Here is a 20,505-nt window from a genome sequence, read left to right on the forward strand (position 1 = left end):
TCAGAAGTTATTTCTCATAAAAAACAAGATTTACAATTTTAATTTTTTTTTTCGAAATTCTAATACTGTAGGAGGAAAGACGACCAACAAAGTCAATCATTTACTGGACACTTAATTTGATCGAAAGTAAAACTTTGAAAAGACATGATGCTTTAAGGAACTATCAGCGATCAAAATATTTGGACTTGCTGTCAAGTTTTGGCTACATTCAGTATTTACCTTTCCATACTGATTTGCTCTTAGTCGCAGAAACGAAGCAATGACGTTCCAAAATTTGAACTGTAAGTCGGATTTGAATGCGGTTTTCGGCATTCGATTTGGTAGATCGTCCGAAAATTTTGTGCCGTAAATTGATTTATAAGAAATTAAAAATATGCAATCTGCATAAATAATGGCATTTTAAATTAACCGTAAATATACTATTCACAATTCAATTAAAAGTGATGAAAATGATTCCAAAATTGTTACTCGGGAGTTTATGGGGCCGCTGAACCCGATTGTGGTTAGAATTGGTCTCCGAGGTACCTGGTGGCCAGGGTAACTATAATACACTGGGTGATTTTAGTATATTTACGATTTGTTTAAAATGCACATTATTTGTGCAAAGTGCATATTTTATAATGTCTTATAAATCAATTTAGATCACTAAATTTCCCGACTCTCTAACGAATCGAATGCTCAAAACTACATTCAAATCCAACTTACTGTAAATTTTCGAAGCTTGACCGTTTTTAGTGTTTTGTTTCTGCGACTATCTTAATATATCCCATACTTGCCATATATATTATACGTATTATACTTGAACAAACCTGATTACAATACGTTATCAGCTATTCAGTAAACAATTTAACCCACAATACAAACGCATATATAATATAAAGACATATCACGTCACACAACATATAGCTATCATCTGTCTGTCTCATTCTATTGCTTAATGTTTGAGTTGTTATTCACTTTAAATTCATGTTTGAAATCTATTTTCTTACGTAAGTATTGTCTCCATGACTATATGTATAAAGCACACGTAAGTATCTACACTCGTGTGCGCTTCATAATATTGATAAGTGTAATTCGAACTTAACTGATGATATCGCCTCAAGGTAACTAACTATTTAGAAAATAAAATAATTCGCTTAATGCTCTTTTTATACATTTTACATATAGAATGGTTCGTATAACGACGCTTTTAGCGAATTGCCACAGGAAATGGAGCCATTGCTTTTGTACTGATGATGGAATTTTGGAAAAATTTCTTCAAATGTTTATCGTTTCTACCTAGCAGATGTCAAAAATTTATGTATATGTGTATGTATTTACATATATATGTATCTATACGTTTTTGATTTGAAAAAAATTTGGTATAAAAATGGGATTTGGTATTTGAAAAGTCAAGTTCGTTAATGAGAAAATGAGAAGATATTGAATTTTGAAGGAATCGTTGAAGGAATTTGCTTAGCTAACGCAGCTCCTGCGCTTCGAATTTTTTTGAGATGGATATTTACTTGCTTTGAAATACATTAAATATAAAAGTGGTAAACATTTGTTGCCCTAACCTGTATAATGTTTAACGATTGTTGTCAAAGCTCGTTTACCATCCGCATTACAGGAAAAAACGAAAATTTCCATTTTACATCCTTCAAGATAAGGGGCCATTTATTAATTACGTTAGCATTTTGGGAGAAGGAGGATTTTAAAAATCTACAAATGCCCTTATGTGAGACAAAAAACCAAATCGGTTTCTTTGTTTAGGAGCTACAATGCCACAGACAGACACACAGTTAGTTGGTTGTAAATAAAATACAGTTTTATCGAATTTAAAAAAAGTAGACCAAATTTAACAAAAGCTCGAAAGCCAGACAATTATCATTGATATGGACGTACAATGTATGTAAAAAACAGCAGTTAAGAAGAAAACAAGACCAGACTAATAATATTTGCAAATATTATTAGTTGGAGTTTTAGTTGGACTATACTTTAGCGTAACTATACTGCTGTTAGAAAAGACTGTTGCATCGTACGATGATATTACAAAACTTTTCTGAATACATTTTCGTGTGTATAGAAAAGATAACGTTCGTTTGTACAGAGTCAATCAGCCATTTGGTGTTTTTATTCATCCTACAAAATTTTTCAATTCTTCACAAAATTTAAAAAAAAATTTTTTTTGAGAAGCAATGAAGAAGTAATTACAGAAAATATTAGAAATATAATTTTATTAATGAAAAAAAAAAAATTGAGCTTTATCTTAGGAATTATTGAGTATATGTTAATATTTATAATTTATGTTCGAATCCTTTCGTTTTGATTTAAGCAACTGTTATCATTTTCAATTGAAACTTTTCAAGTTCAAACTTTTTATTCCACGTTTAAAACTTCCGCTATAAATTACTTTAATTTTACTCCTACTTTATATTAAATGTATCTTGTTCGATCTATTAAATAGAGGAAAAACTCCTAAACGCAAATTTTCTCATTTTTATAGATAAAATGAAGATACGAATCCATAGCTATAAGGTTAGAAATGTATAGCGTTTACTACAACGCTGGTATGGTATAGAGACAGATACCTAAGAATCTATGTTAACATAATTAATATTATAGTAAGGATTAGCGCTATCCAGAAGAAGTATTGCTAGTATCGCTAACCAGTATAAGCTTGACACCCATATTGCAATGACTGAATCGCCAACTATTACTTATGTTACTATTCTCTCATTGATCGAATTAGTATGGCGTTCACACCGGTACTGCGTAGTGATATATTCCCTACAAAAAATTTCTTATGGTTTACAGCAGAATAGAAAACCAACTAAGAATGTGTAAAGAATAAATTTAATTAGATAAAATCTTCTTTTATAAGAAAATCCGTTAGTAGTCGATCACTATATGACTAATTAGGTTACCAGATTACATTCTAAACAAATCTTATTCATTTAAAAAGTGATTGCTAACTAATTTAATAAAATTGCTAATTTCAATGTATCTAATATGTCTAGACACAGATTCAAAATTCAATCTGATTTTAGGGTTTTGTGCATGAATGTAGGAGCAAAGTTATAATTTTTAACATTATTAATTTTATACGAACAAGCAAATGAAATAAAGAAGTAAAACAGACAAAAAATAATACAACAGCAATCATAAGTCCCGCTGTGATATTAGACAGACACTCTCGGTAAGAAACAAAATCTGGTTACATCTTTAAGCTTTGGGTCATTTCTTTCTTTTGTTTTATACGATATAAATGCGTTGGTTTCTCATATAATACTAAATTTTATAAGATAGTTGAACGAATTTATTATACACAGTTCTAAAACTATTACTAGAGTTATTACGTTTAGTGTTTTTATTTACTTTTTGTTGGATATATGTTTCGTTGTATTATTTGATTGTACACAATGTTGAACCAAGTGTTACCAACAGTAAAATACCAACCAACGTTCATGTAGCGCACAAATACAGGGTATGACATGAAGAGTTTTTCATAAGCCAAACAATTTTTATATTTGACAAAACCTTTTATAAATGTCATTCAGTTGACAAACAGTTCCTTCACCGATTTGGGATTTTTATATAAATTTTGACGACTAAATGGCATGTTTTTATGTGTTTAAGAAAACAATAATTTATCTAGTGTATAATTATGTTTGCCTCCTAGAATCTGATAGAACTCACGAGACAAAATAAAAAAAAATTACACTCAAGAACTTATCTTATAAAATGACTTACAGAGCTATACTATGTATAAAACAGCACATAATAGTTACAGGGGTAGTTATAAAGCAGATGTTGGTTAAACAATACATGCAACAATATGATAAAAAAAACATTTAATATTATTTTGTTTGTAGGTAAATATTTGTTCACATAGAATTTTTAATTAATTTCTTCCGAAATTATCCTTATCGAAAGTTAACAATGCATTTTGGAATTTCATAAAAATTAAAGCTATATTGTGTAACGAGTGCCTTAAGTTGCATCCATGAGTTGTTCAAAGTTGGGGGAATTACAGACAGTTAAAAGATTACTCGGCATCAGATTTGTATAGAAATTAAAAATAATATATTAAAATGAGTGAAAACAAACAATTGACTGAGTTAATTGTTGAAAAACTATGTATAGACAGTGTTGATTACTCTGTCACATTACACATACATGCCACACATATATAACTGATATACCCATATAATACATACTATACAATTTGCGCATAATTTGCGCTCTTACGGGTAAACAGTGATGTTTACCAAAAAATATTTCAAACAAAAGTTGTTTTTTTTTTTATAAGGAACATTTTTAACATTTAAACTTTTGTTCTATCTCTAACCCTTTACAAGATGGGTCCTGCGGACCCAAGATCCAGTTTACCTATGTTGCTCATTTACAAACTTTACCTCACTTTTTATGTCCTCAGTGCTTGTTATAAAAACCCCACACTAATTTGGGTTTTGTAAATTTCGAAAGTATTTTTGACAAATTTTTTTTGGTTTTTTGGAACTTACAGGATTTGAAAGAATTTTTAAGCCTATAAATATTTTTACCAACGAAAAATTATTCCGATTCTTCTCCATAATTATGTCGGGTAGCCGAAGTCTAAAGTATACGGGTAAACAATGATGTTTACGAAAAAATAAAGGTCGTTTTTCAAAATTTTGCTATATGTAGCGATTTTAAAGAAGGATTCTAGAGTCCATCTTGAAAACTTTTAAATTTAATATACTACTGATATATTTTATATTTACAGGGTATAATAACCAAAAATGAAATATAGCTAAAACTTTTAAAAATGAGTTTTGTATAAGTACAGTTAACAAGAGAAAAATGTAACGAATAAAGACAATCGAATTGTATCCTTTCCAATCGGGATAAATCAATTTTGACATTTATAATAAATATACTTCAGATATTATAACAGACGTACGTAGATATACTATTATAGATCATATAATTCATCTACTTTCAAAAAAAACAAAAAAATTCAAAGTATTACTTACTTGATAGCTTTGGGATAACTACGTAGAACTTTGACGTTAAGTATTTATAACTTTATGGAAAGATATCGTTATCATTGTTATACAAATATACGCTCATATACAGAATGAACAAAAATTCATTGTACAATTTAAAAAAAAATAAGGCTTAATAACATACAATTTAAGTTTAAATTAAATGCGATCTATTTGTGAGCTATTATAAACGATCTGCCAAGTCTGATGACAATGGGACTGAGGCTGGGTTAAGATTGCTTTACTAAATAACGGTTTTCAAACAAGTGTTAAATTCAGGTAAATAAATGATATAATCATAACAACGAAATTAAAATTATATTTTTACTTGCACCCATGTTTGGAACCAGGAACAGGACACCCAACGTTGAAACGATGTAATTCGGTACTCATATAAGATTGGACCAATCTTTGTTTCCAATCTTGGTATTATTCTTAACCAATATTGGCTTTGTTGTTATTTTCAGTATAGGTAATCAAGAAAATTAACTTTAACTAAAGGACCCATGTCTTTGGTACTTTCTGTAGGTAAATATTTATTATATTATTTTCGAGTTAGTTCGCAATATATAAACTAGATTAACTTTCACTATTCTAAATAATTTTGTTAAAATAAAAAATATTAATTTTAGATATCGACAATAAATATAATATTATATCCATCGATTCGTATAAGAAAACTTACTAAATAAATGCATTTCAAAAAATTAATAATACTTATAGAATGAAAAACTTTTGTGTTTGTGAAAGACTACAACTGACGATTTGTTTATAAATAAATATATTTTCTGTAATAAATAATTTTCAAAGTTCTAGTTAAAAGATGCAATTAGTTTGTGAAATTGAAAAGTTTGTGAAAACAAACAAGATACGTTTGTTTAATGATGTGTACCTATTTTATAACTTATGTTATAATTAAACTATTCATTATAACTAAAAACACAAATAAAAATCAATTCTATTGATTAGACTTCAAAATTTACAACCATTGAAAAATTATTAGTGTCTTCTTCCATTTTCGATAACTATGTATTTTTTAAATAAAATTGAAAAATATTCGTTTTAATGTTGTTTTAAACTAGTCAGTATTAATCATTTTACAAAACGTCGAATTAAAATTCGGCTTTTTAAACATATTAGACTGATTTTTTAGTGTAGAAAATTATGTTATAAAATTTTTCCATTTTTAGAAAAGATGATTCTAACGATCGTTGTTTCCTTCGCACGTTGATTTAAGCATACGCTTGGTAGAATTATATAGTGTTAGGAGAAATTGCCCGTGAGTTGGAACATGTTTATTTAACAGCATGTGCAGCCGTACTAATTCTGATAAAATTTGCATTAATTGGTTGAAACGAAGTATTTAAATAGCTAGGAATAATGTTTGCACCTGAAGGCCTGACCTCATTGTAACCACAGATACCATTGGAAATATATAGCAAAAGTCTTGCATGATGTTTCTCAATGTATAATCTCAATTTCCAAGTTTAAAACATGTTGGGCATGATAAAAATCAACCAAAATAAATCATCCTTAACATCAAAGGATTTAAGACTGTTTTTGTTCTAAAATTGTTTTTGTTTATCAAATTCAATTTTGGGTCCCCTGAAAACTAACCCTCCATAATAGGTACGCCCTTAAAACTCCTTGGTTATTACCACTCTTCTTAAACAAATTTTTCGAGATTCTTTCGTAATAAATATATAATACCTACGTTCGTTTTAAAAGCTTTGAAAAGACTATAAGTTTGGAAAATTCAGCTTTAGGAAAAACTATTTCTTCTTTTTGCGTCTATAATTTCATAAGAAGTTTCTTCTAAGATGATCCCAAACTTGATCCCCAAATTATATGTGGCCAATCACAAAATTGATGACTGCAGTTAATGCTTGCTTACCTGAAACAAAAAATAGTCATTTAGTATTTTATGCTTAAAGCAAGGATAAAATTTTGTAATAAGAGGTAACATCGAAACACAAGCTCCTAATTTTTTGGTAATGTCGCATTTTATTTACCAACATTGTACGAGCTATTTTACTAATTCCAAAAGGCAATTCAAAAGGTCGTAAAATTTATATGATTTAAGACAGCTAAACTCTGTTATTATTCAGAGACGAAATCTTTTTTCTGAACCTACATGAAAACTTTTTTAGATCTCAATTGCGTCAAGGGCCAATGTTTATAGTTTTACTAAAATATGGTATACACTTATGTAGTTTTTATAGGCCAATTTTCTTATTTGCTGTCTTAACAAACAAATTTTTGTCTATTTTTGCAACAAAATTTTTACGATCTAAAATTTTTTGTTTATTAAAAATAATAAAAAGGGAATCCATCTTAAGGTTTTATGAATATATGTTGTAGCTGTAGCATTCATCTTTTTAAATCGAAGCATATAACCTACCTATCTCTCAACAGGGACTTCACAAACATTTATTTCTCTATTATACAGAATGGTCGGTAATTCAGTTACTTAAGCTATTGAATGACAAAATTTGTTTCTTTGATTGTGCATGTTGAAGCATGTTACAAAAAATTTCTTCTCTGGTGGGTTCTTAACTACATTGGAAATATATTCTTAATCCTAAGCATGAGCATAACAGTGAAGTTGTAAAAATATCGGCCAATATTTGACTTTGAAGGTGCAATATTTAAAATATACAGAAATAAACCTAAACAGAAATGTACTTTTTATATTTGGAAAATCAAGAAACTATCGATTAAAACACTTTTTCCACAGAGAGTACGATTGTAAATCCACTTCTCAATTGAAAAAATAACATTTTTGGGTAGATGTTAAAAATAACCGTTCCATTGAATATTGCTGAATTAAGAGTTTTTCAGTAAATTATCTTATTGAATTGGGATCTTTTTGTATGGAGTTAAAGTATTGTGGAAAAGAATAAAAAATTTATTTATCTATTTATTTATTATATATATCTAGTCGTTGGAAATGTAACAATGGAATTCAAAACATTGCACTTTTGACTTTTACTTAAGGATCATTCTGTAGATTTTTGATACTATGAGTATGTGCACCGTTTTATATACCCTAATAACAAAACTTATACTACCTTCCATATAATATTAAAGCATCATTTATCCCACACATAAAACATATACAAGAGTAAAGTAATTCATTAGAGTTGATATACTTACATAAAAAATATGGCATACAACCAACAAATGACAAAATACAGAAAACATTATATAACCTCTCTTTTCAAACAATCATTTCATTTTCTATCAGCGACTTACGCTTTTTAAAAATTATAAAATTGAATTCTTGTAGTAAAAGTCAAATTTTAAAGAATATATATGACACAGTCAAAACTCTTAGCCAGTCAAAAGTACTTTTAAATGGAAAAAATAAGCAAAATTTTACTATAAATTTGCGGGCAAATAAGGTTTTGACTAACGCTTCTGGTCACAATTAGTTCTAATCACTAGACGAAAATCGTCATGAATAACTCTGTATTTAATCATCCTGGTAAAAACAATTTGGCACTTAAACAACCCGGTGCCAAAACGTTGTTTTAGTGCTCGTTACAGAAACAAGTCCCGTTAACTCTGTGGCTATGTTCACTTACTGATCCCACGGGTTGGCCAAACCTTTAATGGGTTCGAGTTACAATGGATATGAGAGTTTTTGGACTTTTTGAAAAGGCCGAGTTTGGGCACTAGAAAAGGAGTCAAATTTACTTTTAATTGTTTGACACACACAAGAGAAAAACAACAGCAGTTTGGAAAATTTTAGTAAAGAAAAAATAACGTTGGCGTTTTGTTTCATTTTATAGGTAACCTCTTAAAATACGACAATTTTTTACTTATAGCCAAACGTGTAGCAACTACTTCTCCTGTGTTCAGGTCTGTCTAGGTTACGTGGGTACAATGAGTCATCAGTATGTTACTTTTTAAGGCCATATGATTTTATACTGTCATATTTTGTATGACATACAAAATACTAACAAAATAGAAATTCTATTCTCTGAGGGTACACAAATTCATATCTTCATAGGTTTACATATTGACGTAAGAAGAGTGAAATAAAATGAACTATGATATGTGAGAGAGTGAATATACATGTATATATATGTTATATGTTAAAAGAAAAACTTTGTGAAGTGATATCGAGGTTAACACTTGAGAATTTCTCTCTTTACTGGTAACACTATTTATTTTACGTGTGAAATGTTAAAATTACCCCCAACCATCGTTATTCATCCATATTTGTGTATACGTAGCTCATTCTTCACCTCATCGTCTCTTACCAGTTTTGCGTCCTCAAAGTTTAAATAACCTTTGATTATTACATAATATATCCATTTTTATGACGGTGTACATATTATATCACAGGCATCAAATATAAAACGAAAATGTGTCTTTTCATATGTTACTTCCGTATTGCAAATAATAATATTATTAAAACTTTGGAACTGTTTCTTGCGCCTGTCTTTGTGAACGGAAGGAAGTAGGAAACTCAGATGTTGTGCTATTTGATACCCGTTACTTGGATTAACGAGTATAAGCCAGCGAAAAAAACTTAAAGGTGACTGTCGATATTCTTCATTACAAGTAGTCTGGATCATATTTCTGGTACAAAATTTAGTTTACATTTAATAAAAAATAAATTTCAGTCGGTAAAAAGATGGGTCAAAATCGAGCTTAATTCTTTGTAATATGAAAACAAGCGACCAAAAGTAATGTGGAACTGGGTGAGAGGCATGAGAAAAAATGTTTTACGGGGAAAACTTGAATATATTAATTACAATATTAAATTTCTAATTGAAAAACAAAAAAACAACCGAAACCCCGGTACTTAAATAGTGAACTGCTAATAATTAAATTTATTATGTTTAAGTTATAAGAATTTCGTCGCCCTATTAGCTCAGTTGGTTAAGGCGTTTCCAATTCCGTCCGCGGTATGCTTAGGGTAGCGGGTTCGATTCCCGCCGTCGCAACAAAATTAATTTAATTATTAGTTGTGATGGGCTGGTGTAGTGCATGGAATATGCATGAAGAAGGTGCACTCAGCCTCTGAAATTGAGGAGCTGATAAATGAAATTATCAGCGGAATATGGTAAATTACATGTATGGTATCACAATCTACTCCATAGCCTAAGTGTGTCCTTCATGGATAGGCAATATAACCCAACCTAACCTATAAGAATATCAGGTGACGCAAATTCTGGCTCTGTGTTAAGGTGAAATTTCCGTTATAGTCATTTTCATACTAATATTTTCGCATGTACGTACAGGAATTGTGACATCACACTTTTATTGTGCATAATACTTAGACATCGTATGTTAACGAATAGAAATTAGGTATACACAAACAGCTGTATTTATAAATTGTTTCTTTGTTTTTTTTTTTTTTTTTTTTTTTTAACGAAGACGGACAAGAATGTTTCCCTTGACACCAAAAAGTTTGTCTTAAAATAATGTACTAATAATTTTTTTTGAAAATTACTAGAGGTTGTTTAAGTATACTTTAGAACTGAATTATTGTAAACGCTTTTAATTAGCTGTTGATGTTTCTGCAACAAGTAAATAACGATCTCAATACTTAATTTGAGAAAATAAGTATAAATATCGTCTAAAAATTTTTTTGAAATCAGAAATTATCTACTTGATAGCATGTTATAGGCATATATATTTTCGTTCCACTAGTACCATTTGTACTGTAGTGTAAATTAATGTATGTGTCAGAAATAAATTAAAATGTCTATACATTTTTAGTTTTCAAATCCATATTTAATGAAATAACCTAAAATACTTTCAGGAAATATTAATATTAAATCGTTTTTATAATCATTTTGTGCTGTTAATTCTTTAGACCTTGCTAGCAACAAAAAATAATTACGTTCTTTGTTTTAAATAAATGAATTACTAACCGAACAATGATTTTAAATACTTTTGTATTATTATTATATAGTCTTAATAAATAAAATATAAAAAAACGAATTCAAAGCAAACTCCACAATAATAGAAAAAATAATTCAATTCAAAAGAAGCATCTGGTTAACTTCGTAAATATTTTTTTCCTCATACCATCTACAAAAAATATCTCATACCAAAATAGATCTCTACAAAAATAGACTGCCACAAACACATTGAAAACCTGATGGTAAATTGAATAATAGAAATTAAAACAATTCACATTAGATTAAATTGAACTGTGCTTAAAATTAATTTTGCGAAAATTCATTGACATTTTATGTATTTATTGTTGAACTATTATTTTACATTATTAAAAAATTGCAAATACAATGTTCTAACGTAACTCATTTATGTATTTTTATTCATTATACCATGTATATATGAAATATATAAAGGTGTACTAAGTTTAGTCCTAAGTTTGTAACGCTTAAAATACATCGACACGATAACTCCTAAAAACGAAAAGAGATATCAAGATGAAATTATAGCGTGCTCAAGACGTAAAAAGGGTGTAATATCACTAGGTACGAATAAACATTTACATAAAATGTTTCTATACATTTGAAAATTATTTTGCACTAGAGAGTCAATTCCAACAAATTTTCAATACTATTTATTTAAAACTATAGTATAATTAATAATTCAAAGCATTCAGACATTCTTATTATTATTGATATTGAAAACAAAATTAAATCACTTATGTAAAACGTTTTGTCTCAATATTTTAATAAATAGGAATTAACTACTATTTTGTTGGTCAATTATCTTTGCCTGGCATTAGCTCCATTGTGCACTGATCTATATTTTGCACATCTATATTCTAAATGTGAAAGTAAGGATGTTTATTTCTTTGTTTGTTACGCTTTCACGCAAAAACTACTGAATGGACTTAAATGAAACTTGAGAATAATATATTTATTTTTGACATTTCATAAACAGGGGAAAGTAGATACAATTTATTGACATCTGTTCAACCTAGGTTATCAGACATACATCTTAAATTAAAAAAAAATTGAAAACTGATTATTTGATACATATACGCTTAATAGTAGAAGTGTACTATTGACTATTGCATATTTATTGAAAAGAAGTAAATTAAAAGAAATATCATTTTTACATAATACAAAAATTTTCTTATCCTAATTTCTTCTTTTTTATTTCCATTTTTTAAGCAATGTCATTATGTTTCCAAACAAATTAATTTTGTTTGTAAGGAGTGTGACTGATAACTTTGGTTGACCAGATGTCCACAAATTGTATCTCCTTCGCCCTCTTAGTTTCATATAATTTTAATTACTTTTTAATGATCTTTGCCAGTTATTTAAGGACAAAAACGCAGATGAAGTCGCGGGTAAAAGCTAGTAAAATATTAAGCGATATACTTTGAATAAAAACTGATTGAGAGTCCAATGTGATATATGGGACCTTAATATAAGCTAGCAACCAAATTAAACAAATAAAAATAGTGTACATTGTCTACCATGTTATAGTTAGTTTACTGTTTACATACATGCATAAATGTGATCAGTATACATTAATAATCTCAAATGTACAGTTTACATAATGAAAATGTAAACAAATAGTATTACAAGAATTTAATAACATGAAGTCACTACTAATACCAGTAGTATATATAGTTTAAATATATATCTACGACAATACGATGATATCAAGCAACAGCGTTCATCGAGGTATATATATCGTAAGTTTGTGTCTCTTGCTCGTTCGTATATAGAAAAGTATTATATCTTTGAATATATGTTGTACAATGTACGTAGAGATATGTGTTTTATAATAATATGTTGCACATTCTAACTCTCAAGTAACACAATGTTACACAAATATATCTTAAATTATATACAGGATGTATGGAAGAACTAGTGAAAATGGCTTTAAAAAAGGATGGAGTGCTAATAGTTAATTTTCTATAATATTTAAATAAACCTGACAACCTGACAAAGTATTTTTGATAAACGTCAACAAATTATTAAATTTCTTCAGAATCACAACCAATTGAAATGAAAAACCATTGAAATGTACTCAAATTACAATAGGTGATGCCCCTGAAAAATATTTTAAGTATTTGCTCCCTTTTCTTATCCTAATAGAACCATAGCTAATTTTTGTTATTGAAAAAACGCGTTCTTTCGTTTTTCCAATTAAATTGATCAATTTCTCAGTTTTTTTCTCATTAAGTTTATTTGAAGTTGATATAAAAATTTTGAAGTTTTCATTAAAAACTTAAACCGAATCCTTAAACTATTAGAAATTATGAATACTTGTCAAGGATTAATGCACATGCTTGTCATTTAAGTTGAAGCTCAATCCAATTTAATTTAATCAATATGTATTTTATCGATTTTGATCAAAGAACATTAGAAACTTAAAAACGAGCGTAGACCAATCAATTATGTACCAATCAAAGATTTATGAAATTGTTTGTGTCATATACTCTTTTTCATGAAAAGGTCTTGCATAAATAAATACAAAATTTTGAAGCTTAGTCGAAAATATTTTGTCGTAACTTAGTTGCAACATAAAGTCTTTAAGTTTTAAATTTCTTGATTGTTTTTCTTAACTAAAGATCCTCGAAATTTTCCCCATTTGGAAATCTGAATGGCCAAAAACTTCATCTAATTTATGATCTCCTTGTGGCAACATGTGAAAATTGCGCCCAAAGTAAATTTTACATTTCTTACTTTTATACTATTTTTAACATTTTTGTCTAAATTAAAATTTCAAATAATGTTCTAATTGGCAATTTTATTGATGAAATGATATTTTTCATCTTTTATCACTTTAAATAAAGGTACAAAACGAATTAAATTAAAAGTCAACTATGAGAGACGGCACAATAACTTTAGTTACCTTTAGTTCCAACAAGTGTTTAAAGGGAATATGCAAAACGAAGACGACCAAGTTTTCTTTCCACATCAACACTTTTCGTTTGAAAACAATGTTGCCACTAACCATTATGATTCCAATTTAACACTCCGTATAATTTTGAATATAAACACCATCCCACCAGTGTGTCATGAAGCATTGGTGTATATCGTACCATACGATACGTGGTATTGTTACACCATTGTTAGAATGGAGCATTGTGGAGCAATATAAGGGAAAGGATATAAGCAGCAAGGATATAAGGGAAATTATCAATGTACTGAGTTTTAATAAAAAAAAAAAAATGTAAAGAAATTATTTTCGAGGTCTTTGTTCTTACTTATTTTGGTGATGTTTTGGAATACCATAATATACTAAATTCAAAAATATGAAATCATTTTTTAACTAACAATGAGTATCCATTAGAAAACTATCTATTCGCGCTTTTTTAACACGCTTTTATTAGCTTCATACATATGTTAGCATGTAACAAAACCTTTAAACATGATTTTGACCCCCTTCAGAAAGCCGGATTAACTCGAAATTTGCCATACTTATCAAGGACTGATAATTTAATAAGTTTATTTAATTATCCTGGTCAGCATTTTCAGAATTAACGATTTACATATCTGAAAATATATATATTTATTTGCGCTCCCACCATATTTTTACTGAATTTTTGTGAAATAAATAATAGTTTCAAAAAAAAAAAACGCTTTTGTAACTACCTGAACTAAAAGGTAGAAAATAATATCTTTAAATTCAAAAAAATCATTTTATCGTAAAAAAGCAAGGGGTGCTTTTAATGATATTTTATAAGGACTTGACTTTTACCAATTTACTGTCTATAAAATATTAACAATAATTGAAATTTAGCACCCGACGCTTTTTACGATAAAATGATTTTTTTGAATTAAAAGGAATCATTTTCTACCTTTTAGTTCAACTATAGTAACAAAAACGTGCTTTTTAGTTTTTTTAAACTATTATTTATTTAGTCTGCATTTAGCAAATAACCCATTATGAAGAAGAGAAACTAAATACAAAATAATTTTATCCAAGACCTTTTAAATTTCGTGGGAATTTGAATGAAGAAGCGACTAATTATGAATAAATATATTTTCAACCACTTATAAGTCTGTGTGTTTGTCTACAAATTCTGAGAGGGTTAATTGATTTCAGACTTTAACCTTAGTTCTTTTGAATGGGAACATAGATCACGTATTCCGCGTATCAGCGAGTTTTATTTATTTACGCCGGCTACAGTAAATTAATATTTTTTAAAGTGAATTTAATGTATGCATTTATTGATGAGAGAGAACTACATAAAAATTTGAAGTTTTTTCTTTAACGGCTTGCCGTAAAATTTGTACACTCTAAATTTCAGAACACGTGAAACGAGATTTATTTGGTGCAAATACTCACTTTGCACAATGTTCTTAAAAAATTTTTAATACACACTCTATATTTGCATATAAGTACTAACTCATATGATAACTCATTACAAAGTGTAAGAAAATACGAGTAAAGAGGAGATGTTAGGAACTAGAATGATAACTATGTTACATATAACTTTATAATTACATACATACGTGTATACATAAACAATGACATAACACATTATAACGATTACAAACACAGCTGAAAGACTGTGATGCTTATATGTATCTTGTAAATCTTTTTACTTTTGAATATTTATACACTTTTGCTTGGCTTTGTATGTTATGGCTGAGAATGGTATGGGAAAAAACACTACGGAAGTGGACATATGAAGTGTGTAATTTTTTTCTCTTTATGAATAAAAATAAAATTAAAATAACGAGACTTAAAAACAGCTGTTGCTCTTTTGTGTACGTACACGATTTGTTTGTGTACATAGTTTTATTTGGTTTTGAAGATAAAATGTTTATAATGAGGAAGAAATAAAAGTTTAAAAAATTTATTTAGTTTAAAATGTAACTAGTATAGTTTATTTCATTATTTCAATTGTATAAGTATAAAAATTGCTATATTTGGGTTCCAATACCCCAAATCGAATGCTGAAGAAAACATTTTTGCATTTTCTCTTGATTTATTATAAGAAAAAAAACACCTACAAACATCAATTTTAACAACCCAAAACATGCTTGGCCTCATAAAATGCGTTCAAATAGTGCCATCATGTAGTATAACGGGGCAACGTAGAAAAAATGAATGACTGTGCTTCAAGGGTCTTTGGGCCTCGATCACATGAAGGTCCATTTAAGTGCAAGCATAATGGACGTTGAACGGATGTTTGTAAGAATTCCTTTGTTTTAAATAATGGTGCAACTTGTTACGAACCTGATTTAGTTCTCGGAAAATTATGATCAAGGTGTCATTTGATTTGGAATTATGTTTAGAAACCATTCAGACACAAATAAAGAGATTGAAGTAAAAATTACAAAAGTTATAAACATTTTAATAACAAAAAAAGGTTTTTTTGCAAATTATAATTACTGGTGACAGAGTTTCGATAGATAGGACTTTTTCTGAACAAATTTCCTCCCCTTTAAGGAACATGTTTAGTAGTTTCCAAAATATTTGAAGAATACTCCTTATTCTTTTATTATTAAATTGTTTTTAACTTATGTAATTTTTACCACAACCTCTGGATTTGCGCCTGAAGAGTTTTTAAACATGATGACGAAGAACTAAATGGGTCTAGTTCGCCGCAAAATGGTGCTTGTTGGCTAAACTCTATTTGCATTTTCGAAAAGAATACTTCTTTATAGCTCACACTCTCATATTTAATTGCAATATTATATACTAACGGGAAAAAAGTTATTCGATATTTCTATACGGAATAAATATTTTCTAGTGATCAGACGACTTTTCATTGATATAGATAGTACACAGTATTGTAATACAAAATAATTTAAATATTTATTAAAAATAAAAAACATTTCATTATTATTATTATTATTGTTATTCTAAAGTCAATTTTTCTAAATTCATCTTCATCATTTTCATCTGAAGTTGAATTGAACGAGAAACAAATGGAAATATCTTATTATTTTTATCTCAAGTTGATACAATGCAAAATTTTTTTTTTCTATATTATTTTATACTACAATATAATAAATAATAGAAGAAAAGAAAATCATAAAGAATAGACGAATTGGAAAATTTGTTAACATGATTCTGTTACATGAACTTTCCAATGGCTGTAACAAATCTTTTAACAAGTACATCGCATTCAATGTAAGTTTTACTTTTATTTTATTTTAATTTTTCCAACATTTTTCCTGAGCATTGAAATACAATAAATTGACATGATTTATAGAGAATAGCAGTAGTGAGTGAGTGAAAAGCAAGCAAAAAGCTCTGTATATTTCTATGTTCTATTTTTCAGTTATTTTCATTGTCGATGGTACTTTTTTTTCAACACTTTTTGTTTTAATTTGTATAATTTTTGTTTTTGTTTTTTTTTTTTTTTTCTATTTTTTTTTCTATAAGATTAAGAGTACGTTTTTCCAATCGTAATAGGAGGTTTTTTTTTTTATAATTTTCTTATTAATTTATTCAAATAATAATTTTCTTAAAGTGTTTGAAAAATTAAATTTATAAATTGTTCAAAAGTTATATTTTCTTGAAAAAAAAAGTTGATTTTAAATTCTTGACCAAAAATTTTCAGCCATTTGTTGTGCGTTTATGAAAGAAAAAACGTACAGCGCAAAAAAAGTGAGTAGTATTTACAACGAATTGGTAAATTGGATTATTTAACTGCGTTTCCTCAATCTGTTTACTGCAACATAAATATTTCATTTCTAATAAGAGGTTCAAATTTTTAGAAACTTTAGAAACGCATTGTGAGAAATATGTAGGTACTTCTTTGCCAAATTAACAAAAGCGACCATTGAGGATCAAGTAAGAAAAATTATAATTAATCTTATTATTGAATATGTTGTTTTGAACACATAAGGAAGTTAAGTTAAGGAAGGAAGTAAACGTACATTTTTACACTAATTTGCATTAAGGAGAAAATTTGTACATAGTCCTTGGGAGATCCCGCTAGACTAAGCAAGGACCGTTTTGTTGTCCTTTTAAGTTCTGGGCCGCACAAAATTTTATTTACCTCGCCAGCTTAAAATTAATAAATATCTGCGTTTTGCTTACTATTATAAGCAAATGATCGACTCTTCGGCAATGTCAACTTTGGTCTAACAATGAAAAAAGCAGCATGCCAATACCTTGATACCAAAAAAATTCAATTTTCGAAATTTCGACTTATGGACGCGTAACTTTGTTGAATTCCGGGTCAAATTCAATAATGTCATTCAGTCGATTTGTTTTTTATTAGGATAAAAAAATTACATAGTTATCAATTATAAACCGAGGGGTAAATAAAATTTGACGGTGTTAAACTTAAAAAGAAGCTCCCTCCATTACGCTTTTTAAAGTCTTATAAAAATACCTCAAGACGTTTAACAATTATTACAAAAGTCTAACTTGACAAATAAGTCACAAAATATACGACAGTCCTTAAAAAGGGATATATGTAAATTTTCTATACTTAAAGGCATTCGGTTTCCGGAAGCCCCTATAAATCTGGTATATTACTCGCTTGAGAAAAAATGACACTGAAAGAATTTTATTGCTGTTGGAAAGCCTCTCCCCAAAAGGCGTTCCCAAAGGCGAATGTCCTTGTCTATTTACGACAACGGAAGCTCGTATTTGTAATATTAGAGTATTATCAACTTGGTGTTCGTGGAGAATTTTCATTTTAATAATTAATAACTCCTAAAAGGGTAAGGAAAGTGGTCAGCAAAGATTAATTTACAAACTGCATAATTTATTCTGTTTGGTAGAAAGCTCTCCCAGATACATAGAAGTTTATGGCTCGAATTCTGATGGTTGAATAATCTTTATATTTTCACTGCAGAAACATTTTATTTATCTAGTGGTAGAACCCAATGTTTATTAGAAATTAAAATTCCTCATACAAAAAATATTATTAAACATCAAAAAAATTTAAATGTTAAAAATATTTCTATATAAATTCAAAAAATTGTACATAGCAATGTTGTTACGAGACATATAATTTGTTTTCATGTGTATAAAATAAAGGTGTGGGAGGACGTTGTTTGGTATATTATTACACATAGATATACCAACAACCAAACATCAGTATATAGTAGCAGTAATACCTAAGTAATGTAGGTTGAATGAAAATGATGATAGTGAAAATAACTTTCCACATTCCACGATTTCATTCAACCAAGAATGGAATCAACCATATATACATATATAGACAATATATGTAGAGAAGACGACGTCCAAAACCAAGAATACAATTATATATAGAATATTATTGTGCATTATTGTTTACAAAGTGATCCAAAATTAGTGGATATCTTAGACAGAAACAGAATTAAAATAATTTCCACCTATTCATACGGGGCTGTGAAAAGTAGCCAGAAAAAAAGAAATACTCCGAGATTATACAGAGGAGTTAGATGTCACAGTTCAATTACAGGCGGTAGTACATATTTTGGTGTAATATTCACCTAAGGAGAAAAGTACGAATTTTTATTGAGTTCTAAGAATTTTGGGGTGGTGGACATCATTGATTTAGTTATGAAAAACCATCAGGATTCATAACAAAACTGCTTCAGGATATGCTACAAAACAAACATAAAATGATTTCTAAAAAGTGTTTCACAAATGTGCCACCTATAGCACATTTGAGTGTGATAATTGATACTTTCTAGATTAACAAATTTTGAAACATCGGATCAAAGTAATTTGATAGATTTCCAGTCAATAGTTGGGACATTCTGTACGTGGATGGTATGGTTTTGTATATACACATACAAACTCTGTAGTATAGAATGTTATTTCATCCATATATTTGCTGATTCATATCCGAGTATAGCATACAGTAATATAGGAGACATAAATATAAATAAAACAAGTTAGACAATGAACGACAACAATGAATAATATAGACTTGTAAACCAAGCACAACATAAGCAAGCCAAGTTGTGTGTGATCTGTTTCTGAATATTATTAGAGAATGGTATTTTTTCTATTTTAGATTGTACCGAGTGTACAAATTATCAATGATAGATAGCATCAAATGAAAAAACAAGGAAACCATTATCAAAGGATCATTATACGGCACCAATCCTAGTTTGCAGTCAAATGGTTAACACATATATAGAAGGTAAGTATGAATAGGGAAAGTTTTTTCGATAGGGCAAGTAAAATAAAATATCAAATGACTAGGCAAACCATTTTCGTAATCTGGCAATCATGTTCAATTTAATTCAAAAGTGGCAATCATGTTCAATTTGATAATCTAGTTGACATTGTAGACTATGCTTTTCTTAGAAATAAAAAAAGATCCAACAAAAAATAGCGACGGGTAATTGCATTGGTGTAAATTAGGAGTTGGTTGGGTTAAGTTTGTCGAGTAAAGAGGATAACTTGGTAATTGTATTGAAGGTAATGTATCGTACTCAGTAATTGGAAAAAATTTCCCCGGAAAAAATAGTGATGGAAAAACTAGACAGAAAAAAGCAAACTTTGAAAAATAGATCCGAGAAAAATAGCGACGGATAACTGTATTGTTATAAATGACGTGTAAGTTGAGTTGAATTTGTCGAATATAGAGGAGTTGGTTCGATTCTGAAGTTTTTGACCCTTGCGTTCA

At 28.6% G+C, this 20,505-nt stretch overlaps 1 protein-coding gene across 5 annotated transcripts in view; it reads right to left on the reverse strand.

The window, feature by feature from the left end:
* The window catches only part of LOC123290726 (muscleblind-like protein 1), a 616,529-nt gene that overhangs the window by 139,073 nt on the left and 456,951 nt on the right, over nucleotides 1-20,505 (reverse strand). The window lies entirely within an intron of this gene.

Source organism: Chrysoperla carnea, chromosome 1, assembly GCF_905475395.1.
Source record: "Chrysoperla carnea chromosome 1, inChrCarn1.1, whole genome shotgun sequence".
In the NCBI taxonomy this organism is placed as follows: domain Eukaryota; kingdom Metazoa; phylum Arthropoda; class Insecta; order Neuroptera; family Chrysopidae; genus Chrysoperla; species Chrysoperla carnea.